At 37.5% G+C, this 19,282-nt stretch overlaps 1 protein-coding gene across 1 annotated transcript in view; it reads right to left on the bottom strand.

Moving 5' to 3' along the window:
- Nucleotides 1-449: 449 nt before the first annotated feature.
- Nucleotides 450-19,282, bottom strand: part of SLC4A10 (solute carrier family 4 member 10) — a 3,247,445-nt gene continuing 3,228,612 nt past the window's right edge. Inside the window, exon 26 of the mRNA XM_044074780.1 lies at nucleotides 450-1,183. The gene's annotated coding sequence lies outside the window, so the exon portion shown is untranslated. The remainder of the gene's footprint in view (nucleotides 1,184-19,282) is intronic.

The following is a 19,282-nucleotide window of genomic DNA, read 5'->3' on the forward strand; positions in this document are numbered from 1 at the left end:
GGCTACACTTGGGAGAAAAATACTTTTTTTTCTTTCAAGCAAATAAATTAAAGTGTCAGACGTTTATTTGGTCACATGTAGCTTTGACTGATTTATTGTCAATGAGGTACTGTATAGTGAAAATATTATACTAAATACTAATGCATTCAGATATAATGGCAGCAGGGATTAACAAAAGAATCTTAAGATTTAGGTGGATATTAATTATTGCTCATTTATTTTTTGCCTGAAGAGATGCAGATTATTTTGTTCCATATGTAAAGTGAAATAATCACTTTGATGTTATGTTACTCTGATCACATTCTCAGATGTTGCCTTCTGACTGCTGTTATCAAGAGTTTATAGTGCTATTTTATGAATATTCTGTTGTGGATTATATTCTGGTAAATCATGTCTGGTTTCTTATATAAAACTAAGGTTTGAAACTAACAGCAATTCCAAGAAAATGCAACTGCCTGCAGTCTGTTAAAGTAAAAACAATATACTAGTCATTGAAATGTAGATTATGTCTCAGTAATGAAAGCTTTGATTGATAAAATCTATTCATCTATTTCATATTTTCTAACTGGCTTACATGGCCTCAGTTTTAAGAAAATTTGTATGAGAAATTTATTCGTTGCCCGCATAAAATAAGACAGTTTAGACAATTCATAACATTCATAACATAAAAAATGATTGATTAAAATTCAAAATGTTGTAATTCTGAAATATTTTGCAACAATTTACATTTAGAAAACATATTCTAGAATATAATACTTAGATGTGCCAAAAACTAACAACATGTCACAAAAATAGAAGAGAAATAAACACCCTTCAGTGACGACTTAATTCCTGTTTGCAAAGGTCACACCGAACATCAACACTGACAGCTATGGTATTTGTCAAATTCCTGCAGTTGTTTTAAAACACTAATACAATCTGCTGAACAAGAAATATAGCAATAAACCATAGAGCTACGCTACATCTGAATGCCCTAATCACAATGTGATATATTTGGATATCCAGTGGAAAACATAACAAAATATTACTCAATATACAGTTCCAGTTGCTCATAATAATGGGTGGCCTTCTTTCATTGATTAGGGACAGATAAATACAAATTCACAGATATTTCTCCTCCCTGCCAACATGCTTCCCTGAGTCAGCTTTCTTCTCTTCTCGTGTTTCAGTGTATCTATGAAAACTGGAAGAAACAAAATGGTAAGTTGAGAAGATAGAATGAACGTGCGGTACATAAATTATATAAACAGTATTTGCCTTCCATGATGTCTGCATAAAATCAAATAAAAGTTTTGCAAAGGCACACTAGCTAGTTATTTTGGCAGGAAGACTTAAAAATTGAAGTAATAAGAATGACTGACAATGATTACTTGAAAATTAAATATTTCCTGGATGTTAATGCTAATAACTGTAGAGCATGGTACCTTACATATTTCAAACAAATGGTATTTCCTATGGAAATATATATTTATAATCAAATACATTTTCAACAAACCATGCTAAATCCCTTAAAATGCCATCTGTCTTTCTCAGTTTCCTGCCATTACACTAGTGTTTCTGCACTCAGAAAAGTAATAATTCAGATCGCAATTGTAGTAAAGCAGAAGAAAGAGGGAAGGCACATTACCTTTGAAAGTTATATTCAATCCCTGTCTTAATTAAATTAATTTTATACCACATCTTAGAAAATTAATATGTTGGGTTTGTATGTGTAATCTTAATCCTTTCCGTTTATGTGCAACAAACCTTAACCTTTAGTGTTAATATACTGAGAAATATTTCACATTCACAGAGAGCTGTACTTTTATGATCATGTGAAAGTTTTCATCAATTAAGCTCATACCCTAACTACAACGTGCAAAAAACCCCACTGCAGACCATAGTATCTTTCATAATTGTACCTGTTTACATTCGGTTAAGCAGTCATCTGCTTCCTGCTAACATGCACAGATTTTTTAATGCCACATAAGGGAATGGGAAATATACCATAAAACATCATAACTGGAATATACACAACAGAGGAGTTGCTCTAAACCTTATATTCATTGCCTAATTAAAGAAGACACATTTTATTTTATCCCAGTTTGTTCTGTTGATGTGGTACAACTACATCCTGAGATTTACAAATGACTTTGTTGTTTGGCAAATAACACCAACCAGACCTACAGTGTCAAGATGTCTGCTTGCCAAATAAAGATGTGAAAATAAATGACAATCACAGAATAATATTATTCTAAATTCAGTATAGAAATTTAAATTTCATTTTGGGGAGTATTTATAGACCATTTACTAACTATTGAGAATTTCTTCAAGGTTTGACAGAAAGGCAACTAAAACTGAATAAATCCAATATCAAGCTATGAGTTTAATGTTAATTTATCATAAAATTAGTCCATTTACATAGTTAACAAGGCTAAGTTAATTATTTCTGATTTAAGATGAACGATTGATTACTGGTTATCCAGGAACAAATCAAAACAGTGTTACACACACTTAGAACTGAAACTCAGAAAGTCTACTAAGCTTGATAACTTCTTCATTTCTGATAATTTAGTGGACATATTCCTAGAGTCATGTCTGATCATTTTCAAATTTTATTAGAAACTGAGGGCACAAATAAGTAGTTACCCATTTGTTTTTATTCTAATAAAAATGTATTTAATGAATATGAGGATGAAATTAAACAAGATATAGTAGAATTTTGAGCAAATAATGCTATATAATCTAATATTATTCTCTCTTTAAGGGCAGCTTTCAAAGCTTATATATTTGGTATTTTGCTGGAAATATCCTAACAATTGAAATTGGCCAACAAGAATAATATTGAAAACCAATCTTTCAATTACAAATAACTGAAATTTTAATGGAAATAAATTATTAAATTAATCAGGGTATGACCTGGGGGGCTATGGAGGCCCTCTAAGACTGATTTGAACGAACCAATTGGGATATGTTCAAGGAGGCAGCCACAGTAAATCAGCATCTGAAAATTGATGAATACACTGAGGTAGTGATGGCATACATTTCAAACTGTGTTGATGAGGTAACAAATATCAAGAGTATCACTATTAGAGCTAACCAGAAGCCATGGCTCACCCTTAAGGTATATGAGCTTCTGAAGGAGAGAAATGCAGCTTACAGGGCTAAGGACAAAGCAGCCCTAAGTGTAGCAAGAGGTAATCTGATGAAGGGTATAAAGGAGGCTAAGATGGAGTATGGCAGAAAGGTAGAGAGCCACTTTGGAGACATGAAGGATGCAAGGAGACTATGGCAAGGCATACAGGAGATCACTGACTACAAATTCAGGTCAGCACAGTGCGAGGACAGCATCAAGTTCCTGAACAGTTTGAAGATATTCTTTGGTAGATTTGAGCTACCCACTGATGAGAAGGATGCAGTACTCCACCTCAGCACAGAGGAGGTAAGAAGAGAGCTAAGGAGAATAACTCCAGGAAGGACAACATACTGGGTAAGGTGTTAAAAGGCTGTGCTGATCAACTATGCACAGTGCTCAAGGAAATATTTAACACCTCTCTTGCCATGACAAAAGTACCCTAATGCTACAAGGAAACTAAGATCATCCCAGTACCTAAGAAAACCAATCCCAACAGCCCTAACAAGTACAGACCAGTTGTTCTGACATCCACTGTTATGAAATGTTTTGAACGGCTGATCAAAAAGCATCTTTCATCACACCTACTCCTGATTTTAACCCACTGCAGTTTGCCTACAGACCATAGAGCACGGGGGGAGGGGAGCCCCCCACTTTTGCAGATCACCTCTGTCCCTTTCATTTTTTCCCAGCTGTTTCCCGCAATGACATCAGCACATTTCCGGTTATTTGCGATATTCAGAAGCTGTTAGCATCAGTGCATTTCCTGCTGTTAGTCAGAAGCTGCAGAATGGAGTTTGTTTGCAGAAGCTGTTACAAGCAGCAGAACTGCTGTATGTGTGTGTAAAAGCCCCCAGCAGAGTAGGTGGCTAGAGGTACTCAGGCTCAAACCCTGTATGTTGGGTACAGATAAAAAGAGCCTAAAGTCCCTAGCCACCATCACTTGTGAGCTTATACCTCACATTTTTGTTCTGTTCTTTCCCGTTTGCAGGAGTGGTAAAACAAAACCTTTTCTGGGAATTTTATCAGATTATAAAATCAGTATTTGAAATGTGTCCCTATTTTGGGACTGTATTCCCCCATTAATGGCTTTGTTCTGTATTTTTGTGCTTAGAGGTTGAGAGCTATGATGAGAAGTGAGAACTGAATTCACTAAATGATATGATAGCCATTTAAGTTTGTCTTCCTGTTTTTCAAGAAATTGCTGGTTTAGTTTAGTGTTATGTTGCTCTGACTATAGTGCACAGTATTCTGGGCTCAAGACTTGGCAGTGAAATGCATGGTGAAAACAGTATTTTATGCAAACAACTTTCCAAAATTATATTTCTAAGGTTATAAAATCCATATTTGAAACGTGTCCCTATTTTGGGGCTGTATTCCCCCATTAATGGCTTTGTTCTGTATTTTTGTGCTAAAAGGTTGAGAGCTATGGTGAGAAGTGACAACTGAATTCACTAAATGATATGATAGCCATTTAAGTTTGTCTTTCTGTCTTTCAAGAAGCTGCTGGTTTAGGTTAGTGGTATGTTGCTCTGACTATAGTGTACAGTGTTTTGGGTTCAGGACTTGGCAGTGAAATGCATGGTGGCAACCATGTTTTATGCAAGCAACTTTCCAAAATTATAATTCTAAGGTTATAAAATCCGTATTTGAAATGTGTCCCTATTTTGGGGCTGTATTCCCCCATTATTGGCTTTGTTGTGTATTTTTGTGCTAAGAGGTTGAGAGCTATGGGGAGAAGTGAGAACTGAATTCACTAAATGATATGGTAGCCATTTAAGTTTGTCTTTCTGTCTTTCAAGAAGCTGCTGGTTTAGTTTAGTGGTATGCTGCTCTGACTATAGGGCACAGTGTTTTGGGTTCAAAACTTGGCAGTGAAATGCATGGTGATTGCAATGTTTTATGCAAGCAACTTTCCAAAATTATACATGCAATGTTTAAAATGTCCCTGGTTTTTGGCCTTTTGCACCCTCCCCAATTGAAAATAAGTTCAAGAAGCTGTGCAACATGCCTATGGCTTACAGACTACTGTGTTTCTGTATTTATATATTGTGTGTAGGAGCAGACTGTTATCATGGAAATGTTCTGAATAGAGCAGTTTTGTCATTACTGGTGCATGCATTTTGCTTCATTGCCCACAGGAAAAATGTTCAAACAATGTATTTAAAATGCAGTTGTGTGTGGAAGTAGACTGTTATCATGGAAATGTTCTGAATAGGGCAGTTTTGTCATTATTGGTGCATGCATTTTGCTTCATTGCCTACTGAAAAAATGTTCAAACAATAAATTTAAAATGCAGTTGGATGTGGAAGTAGACCTTTATGATGGAAATGTTCTGAATAGAGCAGTTTTGTCATTATTGGTTAATGCATTTTTGTTACATTGCCTACTGGAAAAATGTTTAAACAATACATTTAAAATGCGCTCTAACTTAAGTCTAACAAGTGTGCTGTATTATACAAGGAATATAATTTAATACAATCAGGAAGGTGAATCAAGGAATGCATACATGTATGCATGGCCCTAAAAATGTGCTTGAAAACAGCCCAGAGGAAAGTGTGAAAAAACTCAAAATCATGGGCAAATTTTAAGCTTTACTCTTGTTACCAAAGCTATGGATGAAGGTAAAACAGTTCACACCACATTACCTTGACCTGGCCAAGCCTTTTGACACAATCCCCTACTCAGGTGTAGTACAAAGGATGAATAATGTAGGAGCAAACACTTACATTGCCAGCTGCATTGCCAACTTGGCTCACAGGATGCAGGAGATCAAAACAGGGGAAGAGACCAGTCAGCAATGGAGTCCCCCAGGGTTCAGTGCTGAGACTTTTTCTGTTTGGCATATACATCTCAAAAGTAAAAGGAAATACCAAAGAGCTTTGGCCAGCTAACTTTGAGATGACTGCTAGCTAGGAGAAGTTATTGAATCCCCAAATGACTTAACCATCATGCAGGAAAGTTTGTCCCAAATAATAACTGGTGTCAAAATCATGACAATGCCCTCCGAGAACTGATCCAATTGTTTGGCCTTTGAGAACTGTGTGTACAGCGACCTAACGTTTGACCAACATGTGCCCAGAATCATAAACCCTTTCTATATTGCACAGCTTATAAACAAATTGATTGTGAGTAGATCTAGAGATTATGTTGTCCCCCTTTACAAAGCTCTCATTACGTCAATCATTTTGTATAATGCCCACTTTGGCATGTATCTGTCCAGCCCCATGCAACAATTGGAATACCTTCAGAGATACCTTACTAAAAGGATACAAGTCCTAAACAATAGGTCTTGCATGGACCACCTCAAAGATTTATTACTATACTTAGTATCCTACAGAGTGCCTAGAGGTGACATATCAGGCATACAAAGCATCCTCTGACATAATACAGATGGACCTACTGAACATCAGCAAGTCAAATGGCATCAGAAATACTCAGTCCAGGTGTCTAAACTGAATGTTGTGGAGAGATGGATATATATCACAGAGGCTACCACTGTTCTGGAACAGGCTATCCATAAAAATAAAGCAAAGCTCATCCATCCATATTCAAATGCAACTTGGATCTAAGGATGGGTAATAGAAAATGTACTCCAGGATATCCCTCATACCACTAATGGATAGAGGCAGTTCCTAAATGCTGCATCCATTACATGGCCCTCTCAAATTATCTATGGCATGATCACCGTTGTTCTCACTAGGGCTAATATACAATTATCAGCCATGGGAATAGCTAAGACCAATCAGAAAATGTTAATTCAAGCATCAAAAGGGAATTGGCTAAGCTTAAAATGTCCTCCAAGTGAACCTATGTTGTGGTAGCAAATAGTTATAAAAAAATTACCATTTTTAGTTCACTAAGTGCCCCTGTCACCCTCTGCCCCCCTCAGTCTTTAACAGCTTCTGGCACCTATGAGCTGATACAATATCAGTAGCACTGCACATCTCCCTGGAGCATTTAAAGGGCAAAGACAACTATGTGAAGATGCTGTTCATAGACTTCAGCTCTGCATTTAATACGGTGGTACCAGTGCAGCTGATAGAAAAACTGGCACATTTAGGAATCAGTAAACATCTCTGTAAATGGATTAGTTACAGAAACTAAAAAAAGTTTTATTTCAGTTTTCCAGGTCTTGTTCCAAACTAATTGGGAAAGAACTCATCTGTTTTCCAGGTTTTGCTCCAAACTAATTGGGAAAGAACTCATACTTTTTCATTAGAGCAAGAAGACATTTAAAATAGGTTAATAATAAATTAAATTTCCAAAAATTTAAATTTTGCCTGAAAGAATAAGCAAGATAATTAATAAAACTTCACTAAATAAAGTATTAGGACTGGACGAGCTTCCCATGGAATTTGTAAAGAATTTCTGGTACAACTGTTTCCATATTTGTTTCAAGTTTATGCCAATTAAGTAGAAATTGCAGCCATAATGGATCAATACTTTTCTTTAGCAACTTTTATTATGCTAAAAAAACAGGTAAGACCCCTCTCCTAATAGAGAATTACTGACCAATAGCCATATTAAATGCAGATTATAAAATTCTTGCTAAATTACTGAATGATCCACCATTAAATGACTAATCACAGATAGGTAATTTTTTAACTAGTTGCTAAGAGTATGTAGAATAGACTTCCAATTAGTAGGAATGAACTTCTAAAGCTGAAAAATTAAGGCAATCAACATAGCAATGACACTTCTCAACCAAAGCAATGTAGTGTTGTTTATGTGTGGGATAAATTCAGTAACACCCAACAACCAACACCTAAAATCAGCCATGTTTTGAAGAGAAATACATAAGTCAGACTTACAATTAATTAGGGTCTTCCATAATGGTTGTACCCTATGGCATTTCAAAATTAATTTGATGAACATCTCCAGCATTTGCTTTTTGTTTACCAAAACAGTTCATAGTTATAGCTTATCATATTCTACAGGCTATTTGATTAAAAATAATTCACAGAAAAGTAATAACAGACCAAAGCTTGCTATGTTTTAGTAGTTTTCAAAGCTCTTGATACTGTAAGTAGCAAATATTTTTTTAAATAATGCGATTGCATAACATTCAAAAGCCTAATAATGGTTTACTTAAAGCCCTATTTAAGCATATCAAATTTAAAACTCAGCTCAATAATCTTGTTTCAGCACTTTTTCATCAGACAAAAGGATTAAGGCAGGGATGTCCATTATCTCTAACACTTTTCATACATGTGACTGAACATTACATAGACTTATAGAAAAACATAATGAAATTAATCCTATTTCTATTGCAAGTAATAATATTAAATTTGTACCATATGTGGCTGATATTATTTTATTAGGGTTTTGATGCCAAAAGTTCATTGCAGAAGTTTTTTTTTCAGATTGCAGACAAAATAAATATACAGGCTATATATACAATAAATCATTTTAAGACAAAATAAAATTTAAGTTTAGATCCTAATAATTCAGTTCAAAATAAAGAATTGTTGGCAAATAAAACTTTTAGGGCACTACTATGCAAATCTTAATGGCCATATATCTAATATTCAAAAGTGTCACATATATTTAAAAAGATGATGAAAAATTAAAGATACACTCTTTACCAGTCTTTCATTTCTTAATGAACTAATACCACAAATGTTAAGTTGGTGCAACAAGTTTAAAAATGTGTGGAGGAAGTTTATATGGGAGATCTTCTAGGATAGCCTGGAGTGTTTTAATATTTCCATAGAATAATGGATGCTACCAATTAAGTGACTCAGTAAAAATCAATGTTTGCACAGTTTTGGTTAAAAATATATATTTAGCAAATGGCCAAGAACCCTTTTTTATGTTAATTATATAATCACATCTGAAAAATTAGGCCCTTTATAGTATTAGATGATTTCTATTTAAAATATTCCAAATATATTCATTTTTACTCATTTCAAAAATGTGTAAAAGATAATTTATATTAAATGAATTTTCTGAATTTTCCATGGACTGAATTTTCATTTAAAGCATGACTCCATGTTTGTTCTAAATACCTATTATTCATCAATAGAACACCAATCAAATTTTATTTAGATTAAGATTATAAAATTCAGTGTTCTAATCTGATGACACATTTCCAAGGATACTTCTTATATCAGTTTTATGAAATTGGGCAAAAAAGTCAAATGATTATGTTGATTTGGATATAAAGAAAAAATATAACAGATTTCACAATTAATCAATTTTGTCAGGACACAACATTAAAATTATATATATATATGAACTTAATCTCACAACTTGATTTAATTTTTTTCTCACTTTTGATAACATTTAGAATTTATTTTGGATCCTTTATGAACAGGACCAGACAACAAAAAAAATTTGTTACAAATACTGAACTCCAGGTAGGATAAAGAAGATAACTAATTGTCAGTGGTGGCATGGATGTGATGGTCTGGGACAGTGGAAACATGTATGGTGGTCTTGTCTGTGGATACAACCCTGATGGACTTTTATAAATAAAAATATAAACCTAATTCCAGACATCTATGTTCTAGCAAATTCTTCTTATGAAAATGTATCCTTTGTTATTTTCCTGAATTTTCTTTGTCAAAAGCAAAATTGGTGATTTTTAGCTTCAATGATTGCAGTATGCATAATTCTCAAGCATTAGAATAAAAAACATTTTGAGAACTGTTCATCCTGTTGACAGATAGTGGTTACTGTTTCTAAAGAGTATTGAATCTGAAAATGTATATGCTAGAACAATCAACTGTCTATATTTTTTTTCTTTTTATCTGGGGGAGAGGTTAATGAAGTTGGGGAGATTCAAAATGTTATTAAATGATATTTAAAGATAATTTTCACATAGGATTCAAAAGTGTAAAACAAAAAAGGTAAATTAAAAAATAGGTCTGCTCGCTGTATAAAAGGTTTTTCTTGTTATACAGAATGATATCTTTGAAATGGCACTTCATATAAGTCAGTAAATCATCAAATACAAACAAATAAAGTACAATATTACAACCATTAAAGGAAACAAATGTAACAAAAGCCTAACAAAGTGGGAGAAAACTCTTATTCCAGTTAATAAGCAACCCAAAGCAGCTTAATTCCAGCTCTTATTGTTAGTATCTCTTGGTCTATCAGAAACCGCAAAAGAGAGGAGGAGTTATTTCACTATTTTTAACTCACTGCTAAGAATGTGAAGATTAGACTTCAAATCAATAGGAATGAGCATCCAAATCAGAAAAATTAAGGCAAACAATGTAAAAACAGCACTTTTCAATGAAATCAATGTACCGTTGTTTAACTGTGGGATACATTCATTAACATCCACAACCAAAACCTAATGGCTGCCATATTCAAAAGAGAAATATTTAAGACAGACTTAATACAGTTAATTAGGGTTTTTTATAATGGTTGTACCTTATGGCATTTCCAAATTAATTGAAAATTGTGTACTTGATTTGATGAATGTCTCCAACACTGTTCAGTCTGTGTATGTCTCCCTCTATTTCCAGAAATAAACCAATTTAAGAGCAGCATATGTTGATAAATTTCATAATCTAGGATGATTAACTAGATGTAAACATCTTCCCCATTTATTGACCAAAATCTCTAGCTCACAAACATTTGCCCATTTCAACTTAAGCTCATTTAGGGTTATCTCTTTCTGTGACCTGACATGGTCATACAGTATAGCATGTTTTCCTTGGAGGAATCCTATCAGCTGTATCAGAATTACCTGGGGAGAGAATATTGTTGATCTAAATTTTGGGTATAGAAATCTCAGAGCACCTCCTAACAGCGACTGTCAGCTGAAGATATTACCACTACTTGAATGTGACTGTAGGGAACAGATTCCAGAACTCATTATAAGTTAACTATATACCAGTCTTAACGTTACACATATCTTTTACAACCATGACACCCCCTTTAATTGAATAAGTCCACTATATCTTACAGTGATTGATTCTAATTAGGATATATTTTTCCATAACAGAGAGAGATCATATGCCAAGAGTGAGGTTTTGCCAAATCATCTGTTTTGAATCATCCCTCGAGCCCCCCCTCCTCGGGGTCTCATGGCTCATATGAGAAGGATACCATCCCCATCTCTTGCAAAACATTTAAAACATTTCTGCCTCTATCCACTTGGAGTGGTTTTAGCCCTTGCTCCACTGCAGTACCAGCCCAGTTCCAACTGCCCATATGTTGCCAGATTCTGTAGCCCAAATTATACTTTAGTCCTGGGTATTATGAATTTCTAATGACTCACTCTGAGAGGTTTACCTTGCCATAAGAACTGGCTAATTAATTTTGACATTGTTCCAGAAATCTAGAAAGCATAACATTAGGTAGATGTCTGCAAATGAACAAGAACATTTGTAAGGCAAACATCTTAATCACTTGAATCATATTGAAAAAAAAAACAGCTTAAACCTAATAGCTTAGCCAAAGTTTCCTTAACTTCCTGAGCACAATCCTTAATATTCAACTTATTCAACTCTACTGTAGTGTTGAACAGACAGTCATATGTATTTCCACATATGCATGGTTCATTACTATTTTAATTGGTAGCAATGGCATGGCTTTGAGGGGTCTAAGAGCTATTTCACTTAAGGGAAATATGGCTAACTTTGCCTCATTCATAAAAAGTCCTGTGATGTTGGACATCTATTGGATAAACCCTGTTAATGCACTCACATGCCTGTCTGGGTTGCACATCCACATTGCACAGTTATCTGCAAACCAGATAGCAAGCAGAATATGTACCTCCTGCATGTCTATCCAAATTTGATTAAAATGCACCAGTAAGCTGAAATCCAAAATATAGATAGCCAGGATAAATAGTGGGGAGGGGGGAACAACCCTGTCTACTACCACACAGCAGTGTAAAGGGGAGGGGACAAGATATTGTTTGAAATAAAGATGGTAGTGGGATCAGTATAAATTAACTTGGATCAATCTACAAAATGTTTAGAAAAACCCAGTTTATCCATAGAGAATCATAAACAGTTAGTATAGTCTAACAGCATAGCAGCCACATTATATCCCTACTTAGCACAAGAGGCCTGCATATTAAGCCAAATCCAAATCAGGCCTAGACTCCCCCTTTGCCCCTTAATAAACCCTTGCTGATTATTTCCAGTAAGTTTAGGTCAGATCATCTTAGTTTGTCTAGCCAGAAATTTAGAAAATACCTTTAAATTTATTTGAAATAATGAGATAGGTCTGTAGCTACCTGTGTCATGCAAGTCTTGTGAGGATTTTGGAAGCATTATCACTTTGGCCCAAGCTACCTCTCGTGGGAATTGCTTCTGCATCAGAACTTCAGAGAAAAAATCCAGAAGCAGGACCACTAACTTGAACTTGAATGTTGTATAAAAGTCCAAGGTTAGACCAACTAGGCCAGAGGCTTTCCCTAAAGGTAGGGAATCTATAGCCTCCACTATTTCATTAACTGTGATGGGTCTCACTAACTTATTTGCTATTCCTTATGTCACACTGGGAGCATTAACTGCATCAACTACATTAACTAACTGAGAAAGACTGGGGGTCTGTGGGATTGTACACATTCCCAATGTTACTCAGCTAGAATTTGATTTATGTCTTGAGAGTTTATGGCTAGTCTACCTTCATTATTCTGTAAAGCACTAATTAGACTTTCCCTGCATGTCTTTGACAGTTGTGTGGTAAGACTTTATTTGAGACTATCCGCTTGGCCCAGAAGAAAGGCCTGCATCTATCCCATTTGGCTAGTACATCTGCACATAATAACTGTATTGTTCTTTTAATTGTTCCAGCTCTTGAGACACCCTCATATTTTGGTATTTCTCTTACTAAATAATCCTTTTTTGCAATGCATTTTTCCAAGGCTGTCCTACCCTTACTTAATGGTTCATCCCTAGCCTTAACAAAACTTTGAAGCAATTGCTTGCAGGATGCTTTAAATGTTTCCCACATGTTTACTGTAGACCTTTTTATGGCTTGCTTCAGCATCCAAAACCCTTAAATCCAGTGGTTAATGGAGGTCACAAAATCTACATTTTTCAGTTACAATGGATGTATACTCCATTGTCTAAAGGAAAGTGAATGAATTTCTGTAACTAACTCTGCATGATTGGAAAGGCCATTATCTGATATGGCAACCTCACTACCCATGCTGTTTCCTTGCTACTGACCAGCAACATTTCTAAGAGACTTGCGAAGCAATATCCCCACTTCCCATGTATGTGCAATCAATGACTGTGGGGTGGTGAACCTTCCAAATACCTATCAAATTGAAATTCTCCATAAAGGCTTGTAATTCTGTCTGAAACTTAGGCAAATGGTCTATCCCTGGTAGAGTTTATCATTCTAGGGAATTATCACAACATTAAAATTTTCACCCAGAAAGATGGCCTTGTTAGGAGAACTTAAGTATCTGTCTGCCTGGGATGACATGCTGGACAAGCCACGCTGCTTCGCAAGGGACGGCTTGCACCTGTCACCCCTGGGATTCCAGATATTGGCAAAGGCTCTTGCCACCCCCATAGTGCCTTTTTTAGGCAAGGCTCAAATTCTAAACCTACCACCCTAGAACACAAAAAAGGAAAAAAAACTAAGGGTAATGCTGCTCAATGCCAGAAGTCTAAATCTCAAAATGCACGCACTCGAGGCCCTTCTCAGTATGGAGAACATCGATGTCTGTGCTGTGACAGAAACCTGGTTCAAGGCTCCTGAGAGCACCCCAGCGCTATCAGGTTTTACCTCATATCATGCGTTCCGGCCCCAAAATCCGGACAATACCAAGAAAGGAGGGGGGGTATCCATATTCATCAAGGACACCCACACCTCAAGACTGGTGGCAACGCACGATGCATCGGAGACCATCCAGGTGCAATTAACCGTAGGCAAGACTGCTCTGCAAATTGTAGCATGTTACAAGCCACCCTCACAAACTCAGGAACCTCACATGGCCTTCCTGAAAACACTAGAGGGGATAAATGTATCACCAAACACCATCATACTAGGTGACTTCAATTACCCTAATATAGACTGGGAACACTACTCAAGCCCAAACACCCTAGCCCAAAAGTTCCTGGAATTCATAAACTCAAATGCCATGGAACAACTAGTCACCATCCCCACAAGAGGAGATAACATACTTGATCTCATCATCACGAACATGGGAGCACAATGTTCAACACCGAAGTATACCCCTCACTGGTGAGATCAGATCACAAACTAATCTCGCTGGAGGTCCTCATCCCACCCCCACCTGAAATAAAAAGACCACAGTAAAGAACTTCTCAAAAGCCGACTTCACACTTCTAAAGACTAGTGTGGTCTCCTTTAAGGCCCCGAGGCAGTGGAAAACAGTACTCAAGCCACTGAATCACTTACAAATGCCTTCTACCAGCACCTGCAGGACTGCATGGATAAGGCAATCCCAAGCAAAACAAAGACTCTTTGTACCAAAGGCAAGCGTCCAGTCTGGTGGACCCCAGCCATAAACAAACTCTACAACAAAAGGAGGAAGCTACTACAAGATAGAGCAAAATCCTTAAAAGGTAAGACACCCTTGATCACTATAAGTAAAAACTAAGAGCTCTCATAAAATCATCCAAAGCAAATTTCGAGAGAAAAATAGCTAAAGACTCAAAAGACAATCATAAGGCCTTCTTTAGCTATGTTAGAAACCTAGGAGGAAACTCCCAGATATGCTCAGAACTAGTTCAAAATGATGTGAAGATTACTGATCCTACAGACATTGCCAACATACTGGCTGACAGGTTCAGTGCAAACTTCGCCCCTCCCCAAAAGGAGAGATATCTATACCAAATGATTGCAGCCCCCAAACATCTCCAGCGCCCAAGTGAGAACTGCTCTCTCCAAAGCAAAAACACAGCATCCATGGGACCTGATGGTGTCCCCGGCTGTGTGCTCCACGAACTCAATGAGGAATTAAACCCACAGCTAGGACAGCTGTTTAATCAAAGTCTTATCTCTGGATACGTACCCAGGGAGTGGCGCACTGCAACTGTGGTCCCACTTCACAAAGGCGGTGCCTCCACCGACCCTGGAAATTACCGGCCCATTAGCTTGACAAGCCTTATCTGCAAAGCCATGGAGAGGATCATAATGGACCTCATAAATAAAGACATAGGGAATTTGCAGACTTTGGATCCAACCCAGTTTGGCTTTGTCAAAGGCAGATCATGCCTTTTAAACTTGGTTGACTTTTTGAAACAGTCACCAAAGCCATTGATGAGGGAAAGGCAGTCCATACAGCCTACCTCGATCTGGCTAAGGCCTTCGATACAATACCCCACTCGGGTATCATTGAAAAACTCATCAGCTTAAATGTTAACCCATACATCACAAGATGGGTTGCAAACTGGCTGAGTGACAGAACCCACAGGGTCAGAGTTGCTGGCGCCATGTTAGACTCAAAGCCTGTCACAAGTGGTGTCCCACAGGGCTCAGTTCTGGGCCCACTCTTGTTTGGCATCTACTTTTCTGAAGTACAAGCAAACACAGGAGGGTTATGGCTGACAAAGTTTGCAGATGACTGCAAACTGGGCGCCATAGTAGAAAACACATCTGACACAGATATCCTTCAGAAGGGTCTCACAGAAACGGATAACTGGTGCCAGAGCCACGGCCTAAAGTTAAATGCCAAAAAATGCATAGTCATACCCTTCGGGAAAAACAAGGTTACCCCTAGCTACCAAATAGGTGGCAATCCACTGAGCACAGAAGAAGTTATCAGGGACCTGGGGACCCAGGTTGATAGTAGTCTGTCATTCGACACCCATGTAGCTAAAGTAGTTAGGAAGACCTTCTACATTGCCCACCTTATCATGAAGGGATTCTCATCTAGATCAAGGGAGGTCATAGTCTCCCTTTACTCATCACTCATCAGACCAATGATTGAGTACAATGCCCCATTCGAATGTATCTGACCCGACACTTGCAGCAGCTGGAGAGGCCACAAAAGTTCCTCACCAAAAGGATAAAGGGTCTCAAAAATCTGTCCTATGCTGCCTGACTGAAAGAACTCCAGCTCTATTCAGTCGCTTACCGCTTGCTCAGAGGTGACCTTTGCCTAACATACAAGGCCATGTCAAACCCAGATTTGATGAATATGCTTCACCTCAAAAAATCTAGATCCATCAGAGCCACAAGGGCGGGAGACTTAAACCTCGACACGGCTATTAATAGGACGTGCTGGAGGGATAGATTCATCACCCAAAGACTCCCTATGCTGTAGAACAAAATCCCGGTACATGTGAGGCAGAGCACCTCGCTGGCCTTGTTCAAGAGAAATCTTGACCAATGGATGGGAGATCGCAGATATACCCCAGGGATTACCTCAGTGTCACTGCTCGACAGAGGCACAGCAAAATAAGGGGTATAGTTCCCCATACTAAAGGGGTGGCGTAAGCCACAAAACGATGGGCTAGGCTTGTAAATGCCCTCGGGCAGATAGCCTAGTATGAACCTATGAACCTATGAACCTATGAACTGTTTTTGACAAACCTTTCAAGTCTGACACATAATCTGTATTTGGGCCTATGACATTGTGAGGTATTGCCAGCTGCATCAGGAGAAGTGAGAAAGTGCATGTGTGGCATATGCCAGCATGACTGGCTGACGTTTTGTAAATAATCTTATGTCATTTGACTGTCACATTAAAGATACCTGTATTAAAATGTATTTTTAAAAGTTGCTTATGTTAAAAAATGCTGCCACTTAATCTTAACAGAGTTCTGAATGTGAACTGTGATAGAGTCAGGTGACTAGATGTGATATAATTCTATAACCAGCTGAAGGATGGAACTTGGGCAGCAGCAGTTTATTTTTGTTTTTCTTTGGAATCTGATATAAAAGATCTATGTCACTTATCACAGTTCAGTAACAGTTGTTCAACTGCTCAATAGCCATTAGTTGTACAGTTCAGCAGTGTGGAATATCTCATCTTGCCTTGTGGAAGTGAGCATCTCAGCAGAAAATCTTTCTTTGCAATATTAAGTGAGTTAACTAGGGACAGTTTCTCTTCAGTTTAGTTAGGAAAAGTACCATGAGATTAGTTTAGTATTAGTTCTTTTTCTGCATGTGGGATTATATCCAACTGTGTTATTTTATATTTCCTGTGACTGAAAACTCTGATGTATATTGTACCTAAATATTAAGTATTTTCCTATTTTCTATTCTTATTATCCATTATTAAATATTTTTATACATTTCTTTGTGGCTGGTCTTTTAATATCTTGAGAATACCTGTGTTTATTTCAGTATCACTGTGGCCACTCCAAAAAGCCTTACAGATTTGGTCATACTCTACCATTTATATCAGTATTCCTTTGATACAGTATAATTGGTTCCCCCTTTGTAAGAACCTTACGGTATTTGGCTGGTGGCAGCAATCTATCCTGTGGTCTGGGGAGACAGGACACAGCTGGCAAATCTGTGTCAGACTCTCCCAGGTGTGTGTGTGTGTGTGTGTGTGTGTGTGTGTGTGTGTGTGTGTGTGTGTGTGTGTGTGTGTGTGTGTGTGTGTGTGTGTGAATAATCATATATTCAAGTGTGTGTGCCAGATACCTGGAACTGGGACACAGTGCTCCAAGGTGGGTCTTGTTTGGGATCTGGAGAGACAGAAAGTCCAGTCCCAGTGGAGCTTATTCCCTGTGTGCTCTTGAGGGAAATTGTGTTGGATGCAGAGAGCTGCATTTGAAATACTGTGTAAATTCATTCCATTCCTGTTTTTAGTGACTGCCTCTCACTGGTGTCGGTGGTGAGGATTGAGGCTCCTTTATTACTGGCCCAGGTGAAGGAGGGCCATCACAGGGCCACAGAAATTGGATAATAATAGTGGACCTAAGGGAGTATGAACTCTTACAGCTATCCATCTGGCTTTATTACCACAACCTTCTTTATCAACATGCAAGGCCAAATGCTTTTTAAGTAAAATGACCACTCCCTGCTTTGCAGATTTGCACATGAAGCAAACCAATGCCTTGGCCATCTGGCAAAAACTACACTGTCTGCCTTGTTTTTCTACTTTGTCTATTGAATAAATGCAAAATCATATCCCTTTCACAACAGATTCTGGATTATCATTTTGCTTTTCAGGGCATGGACATGCCCTTTACATTCTAGCAGACTCCCTTATATGGCAGATCCTAATACCCTCCCTGCTTGTTATTTTGTTGGGATAAATAGTATGGACACACTTCTGCTGCTGAGTTAGGAATATTGAACCCTTAATTGACTGAAACAGCAGAGTACCAGTGGAGATGGATTCTAGACACAAGTTTGGTAGACCCAGCTTAAGTGAAAACAAAGCTACATAACCTGCCTGACTTTGTGCCAGTATTAAGAAAGGGCAAACACACTTATGTTACCCAGCTCATAACCAAGGGGGCAGTCCATGTGTATTAGCAGATCTCTATCTGAGTGGAACAAGTTTATATCTCTGGAACTAATGTGGAAACACACACACACACACACACACACACACACACACACACACACACACACACACACACACACACACACACACACACACACACACAAAAGAAAAATAAATTTTTACCCATGTCCTTCTGAATAAACCTCATACAACATATAACACACGAAAGAACAAATCAATATAGCTACATTAGCTCCTAATCACAACCAACCCCATAGCACTTGTAGGTTGTCCAAATCATGGCTGGTTAGTCCATAAGCTTAGTCTCTCCAGCTCAATGATGGATATTCTCCTTGCAGTAATATCACTCCAAACATCCTCAGTAGACACTAATTCCTCCAGCTGAATCTCTGGATTGGAGAAGGATAAGTCTTCTGCAGTACCTCCCAATGTAATATCCTCATCTAATGCCAATGGGTCAAATGTACTTGAAGGTGGAACCGGATCATGGAATACCTGGGCTAGCTTTAGTTTGTCTTTCCTTTTTTTTTTTGAATATTGGCTGACCTGTTCAATATTCAGTCCCACTCATAGGCTGATGACTCCTCAGAGTGGCATGTTTAGTGACTTCTGCAGGAATGTCCAGAACCAAGCTACTTCATAAAAAGCTTTTCTACTTCTCTAGGGTCCTAGAAAGAAAGACAAAAGTCTCCCTTGGTGAGGCGCAAGGTGGATATTTATTTTATTTATTATTTATTTATTTTACATTTGTTGACCGGGATAGTCCGACTGGATACATGTCCATTTTC

This window comes from Protopterus annectens, chromosome 6.part0 (genome assembly GCF_019279795.1).
Source record: "Protopterus annectens isolate FY-2018-M chromosome 6.part0, PAN1.0, whole genome shotgun sequence".
NCBI lineage: Eukaryota > Metazoa > Chordata > Ceratodontiformes > Protopteridae > Protopterus > Protopterus annectens.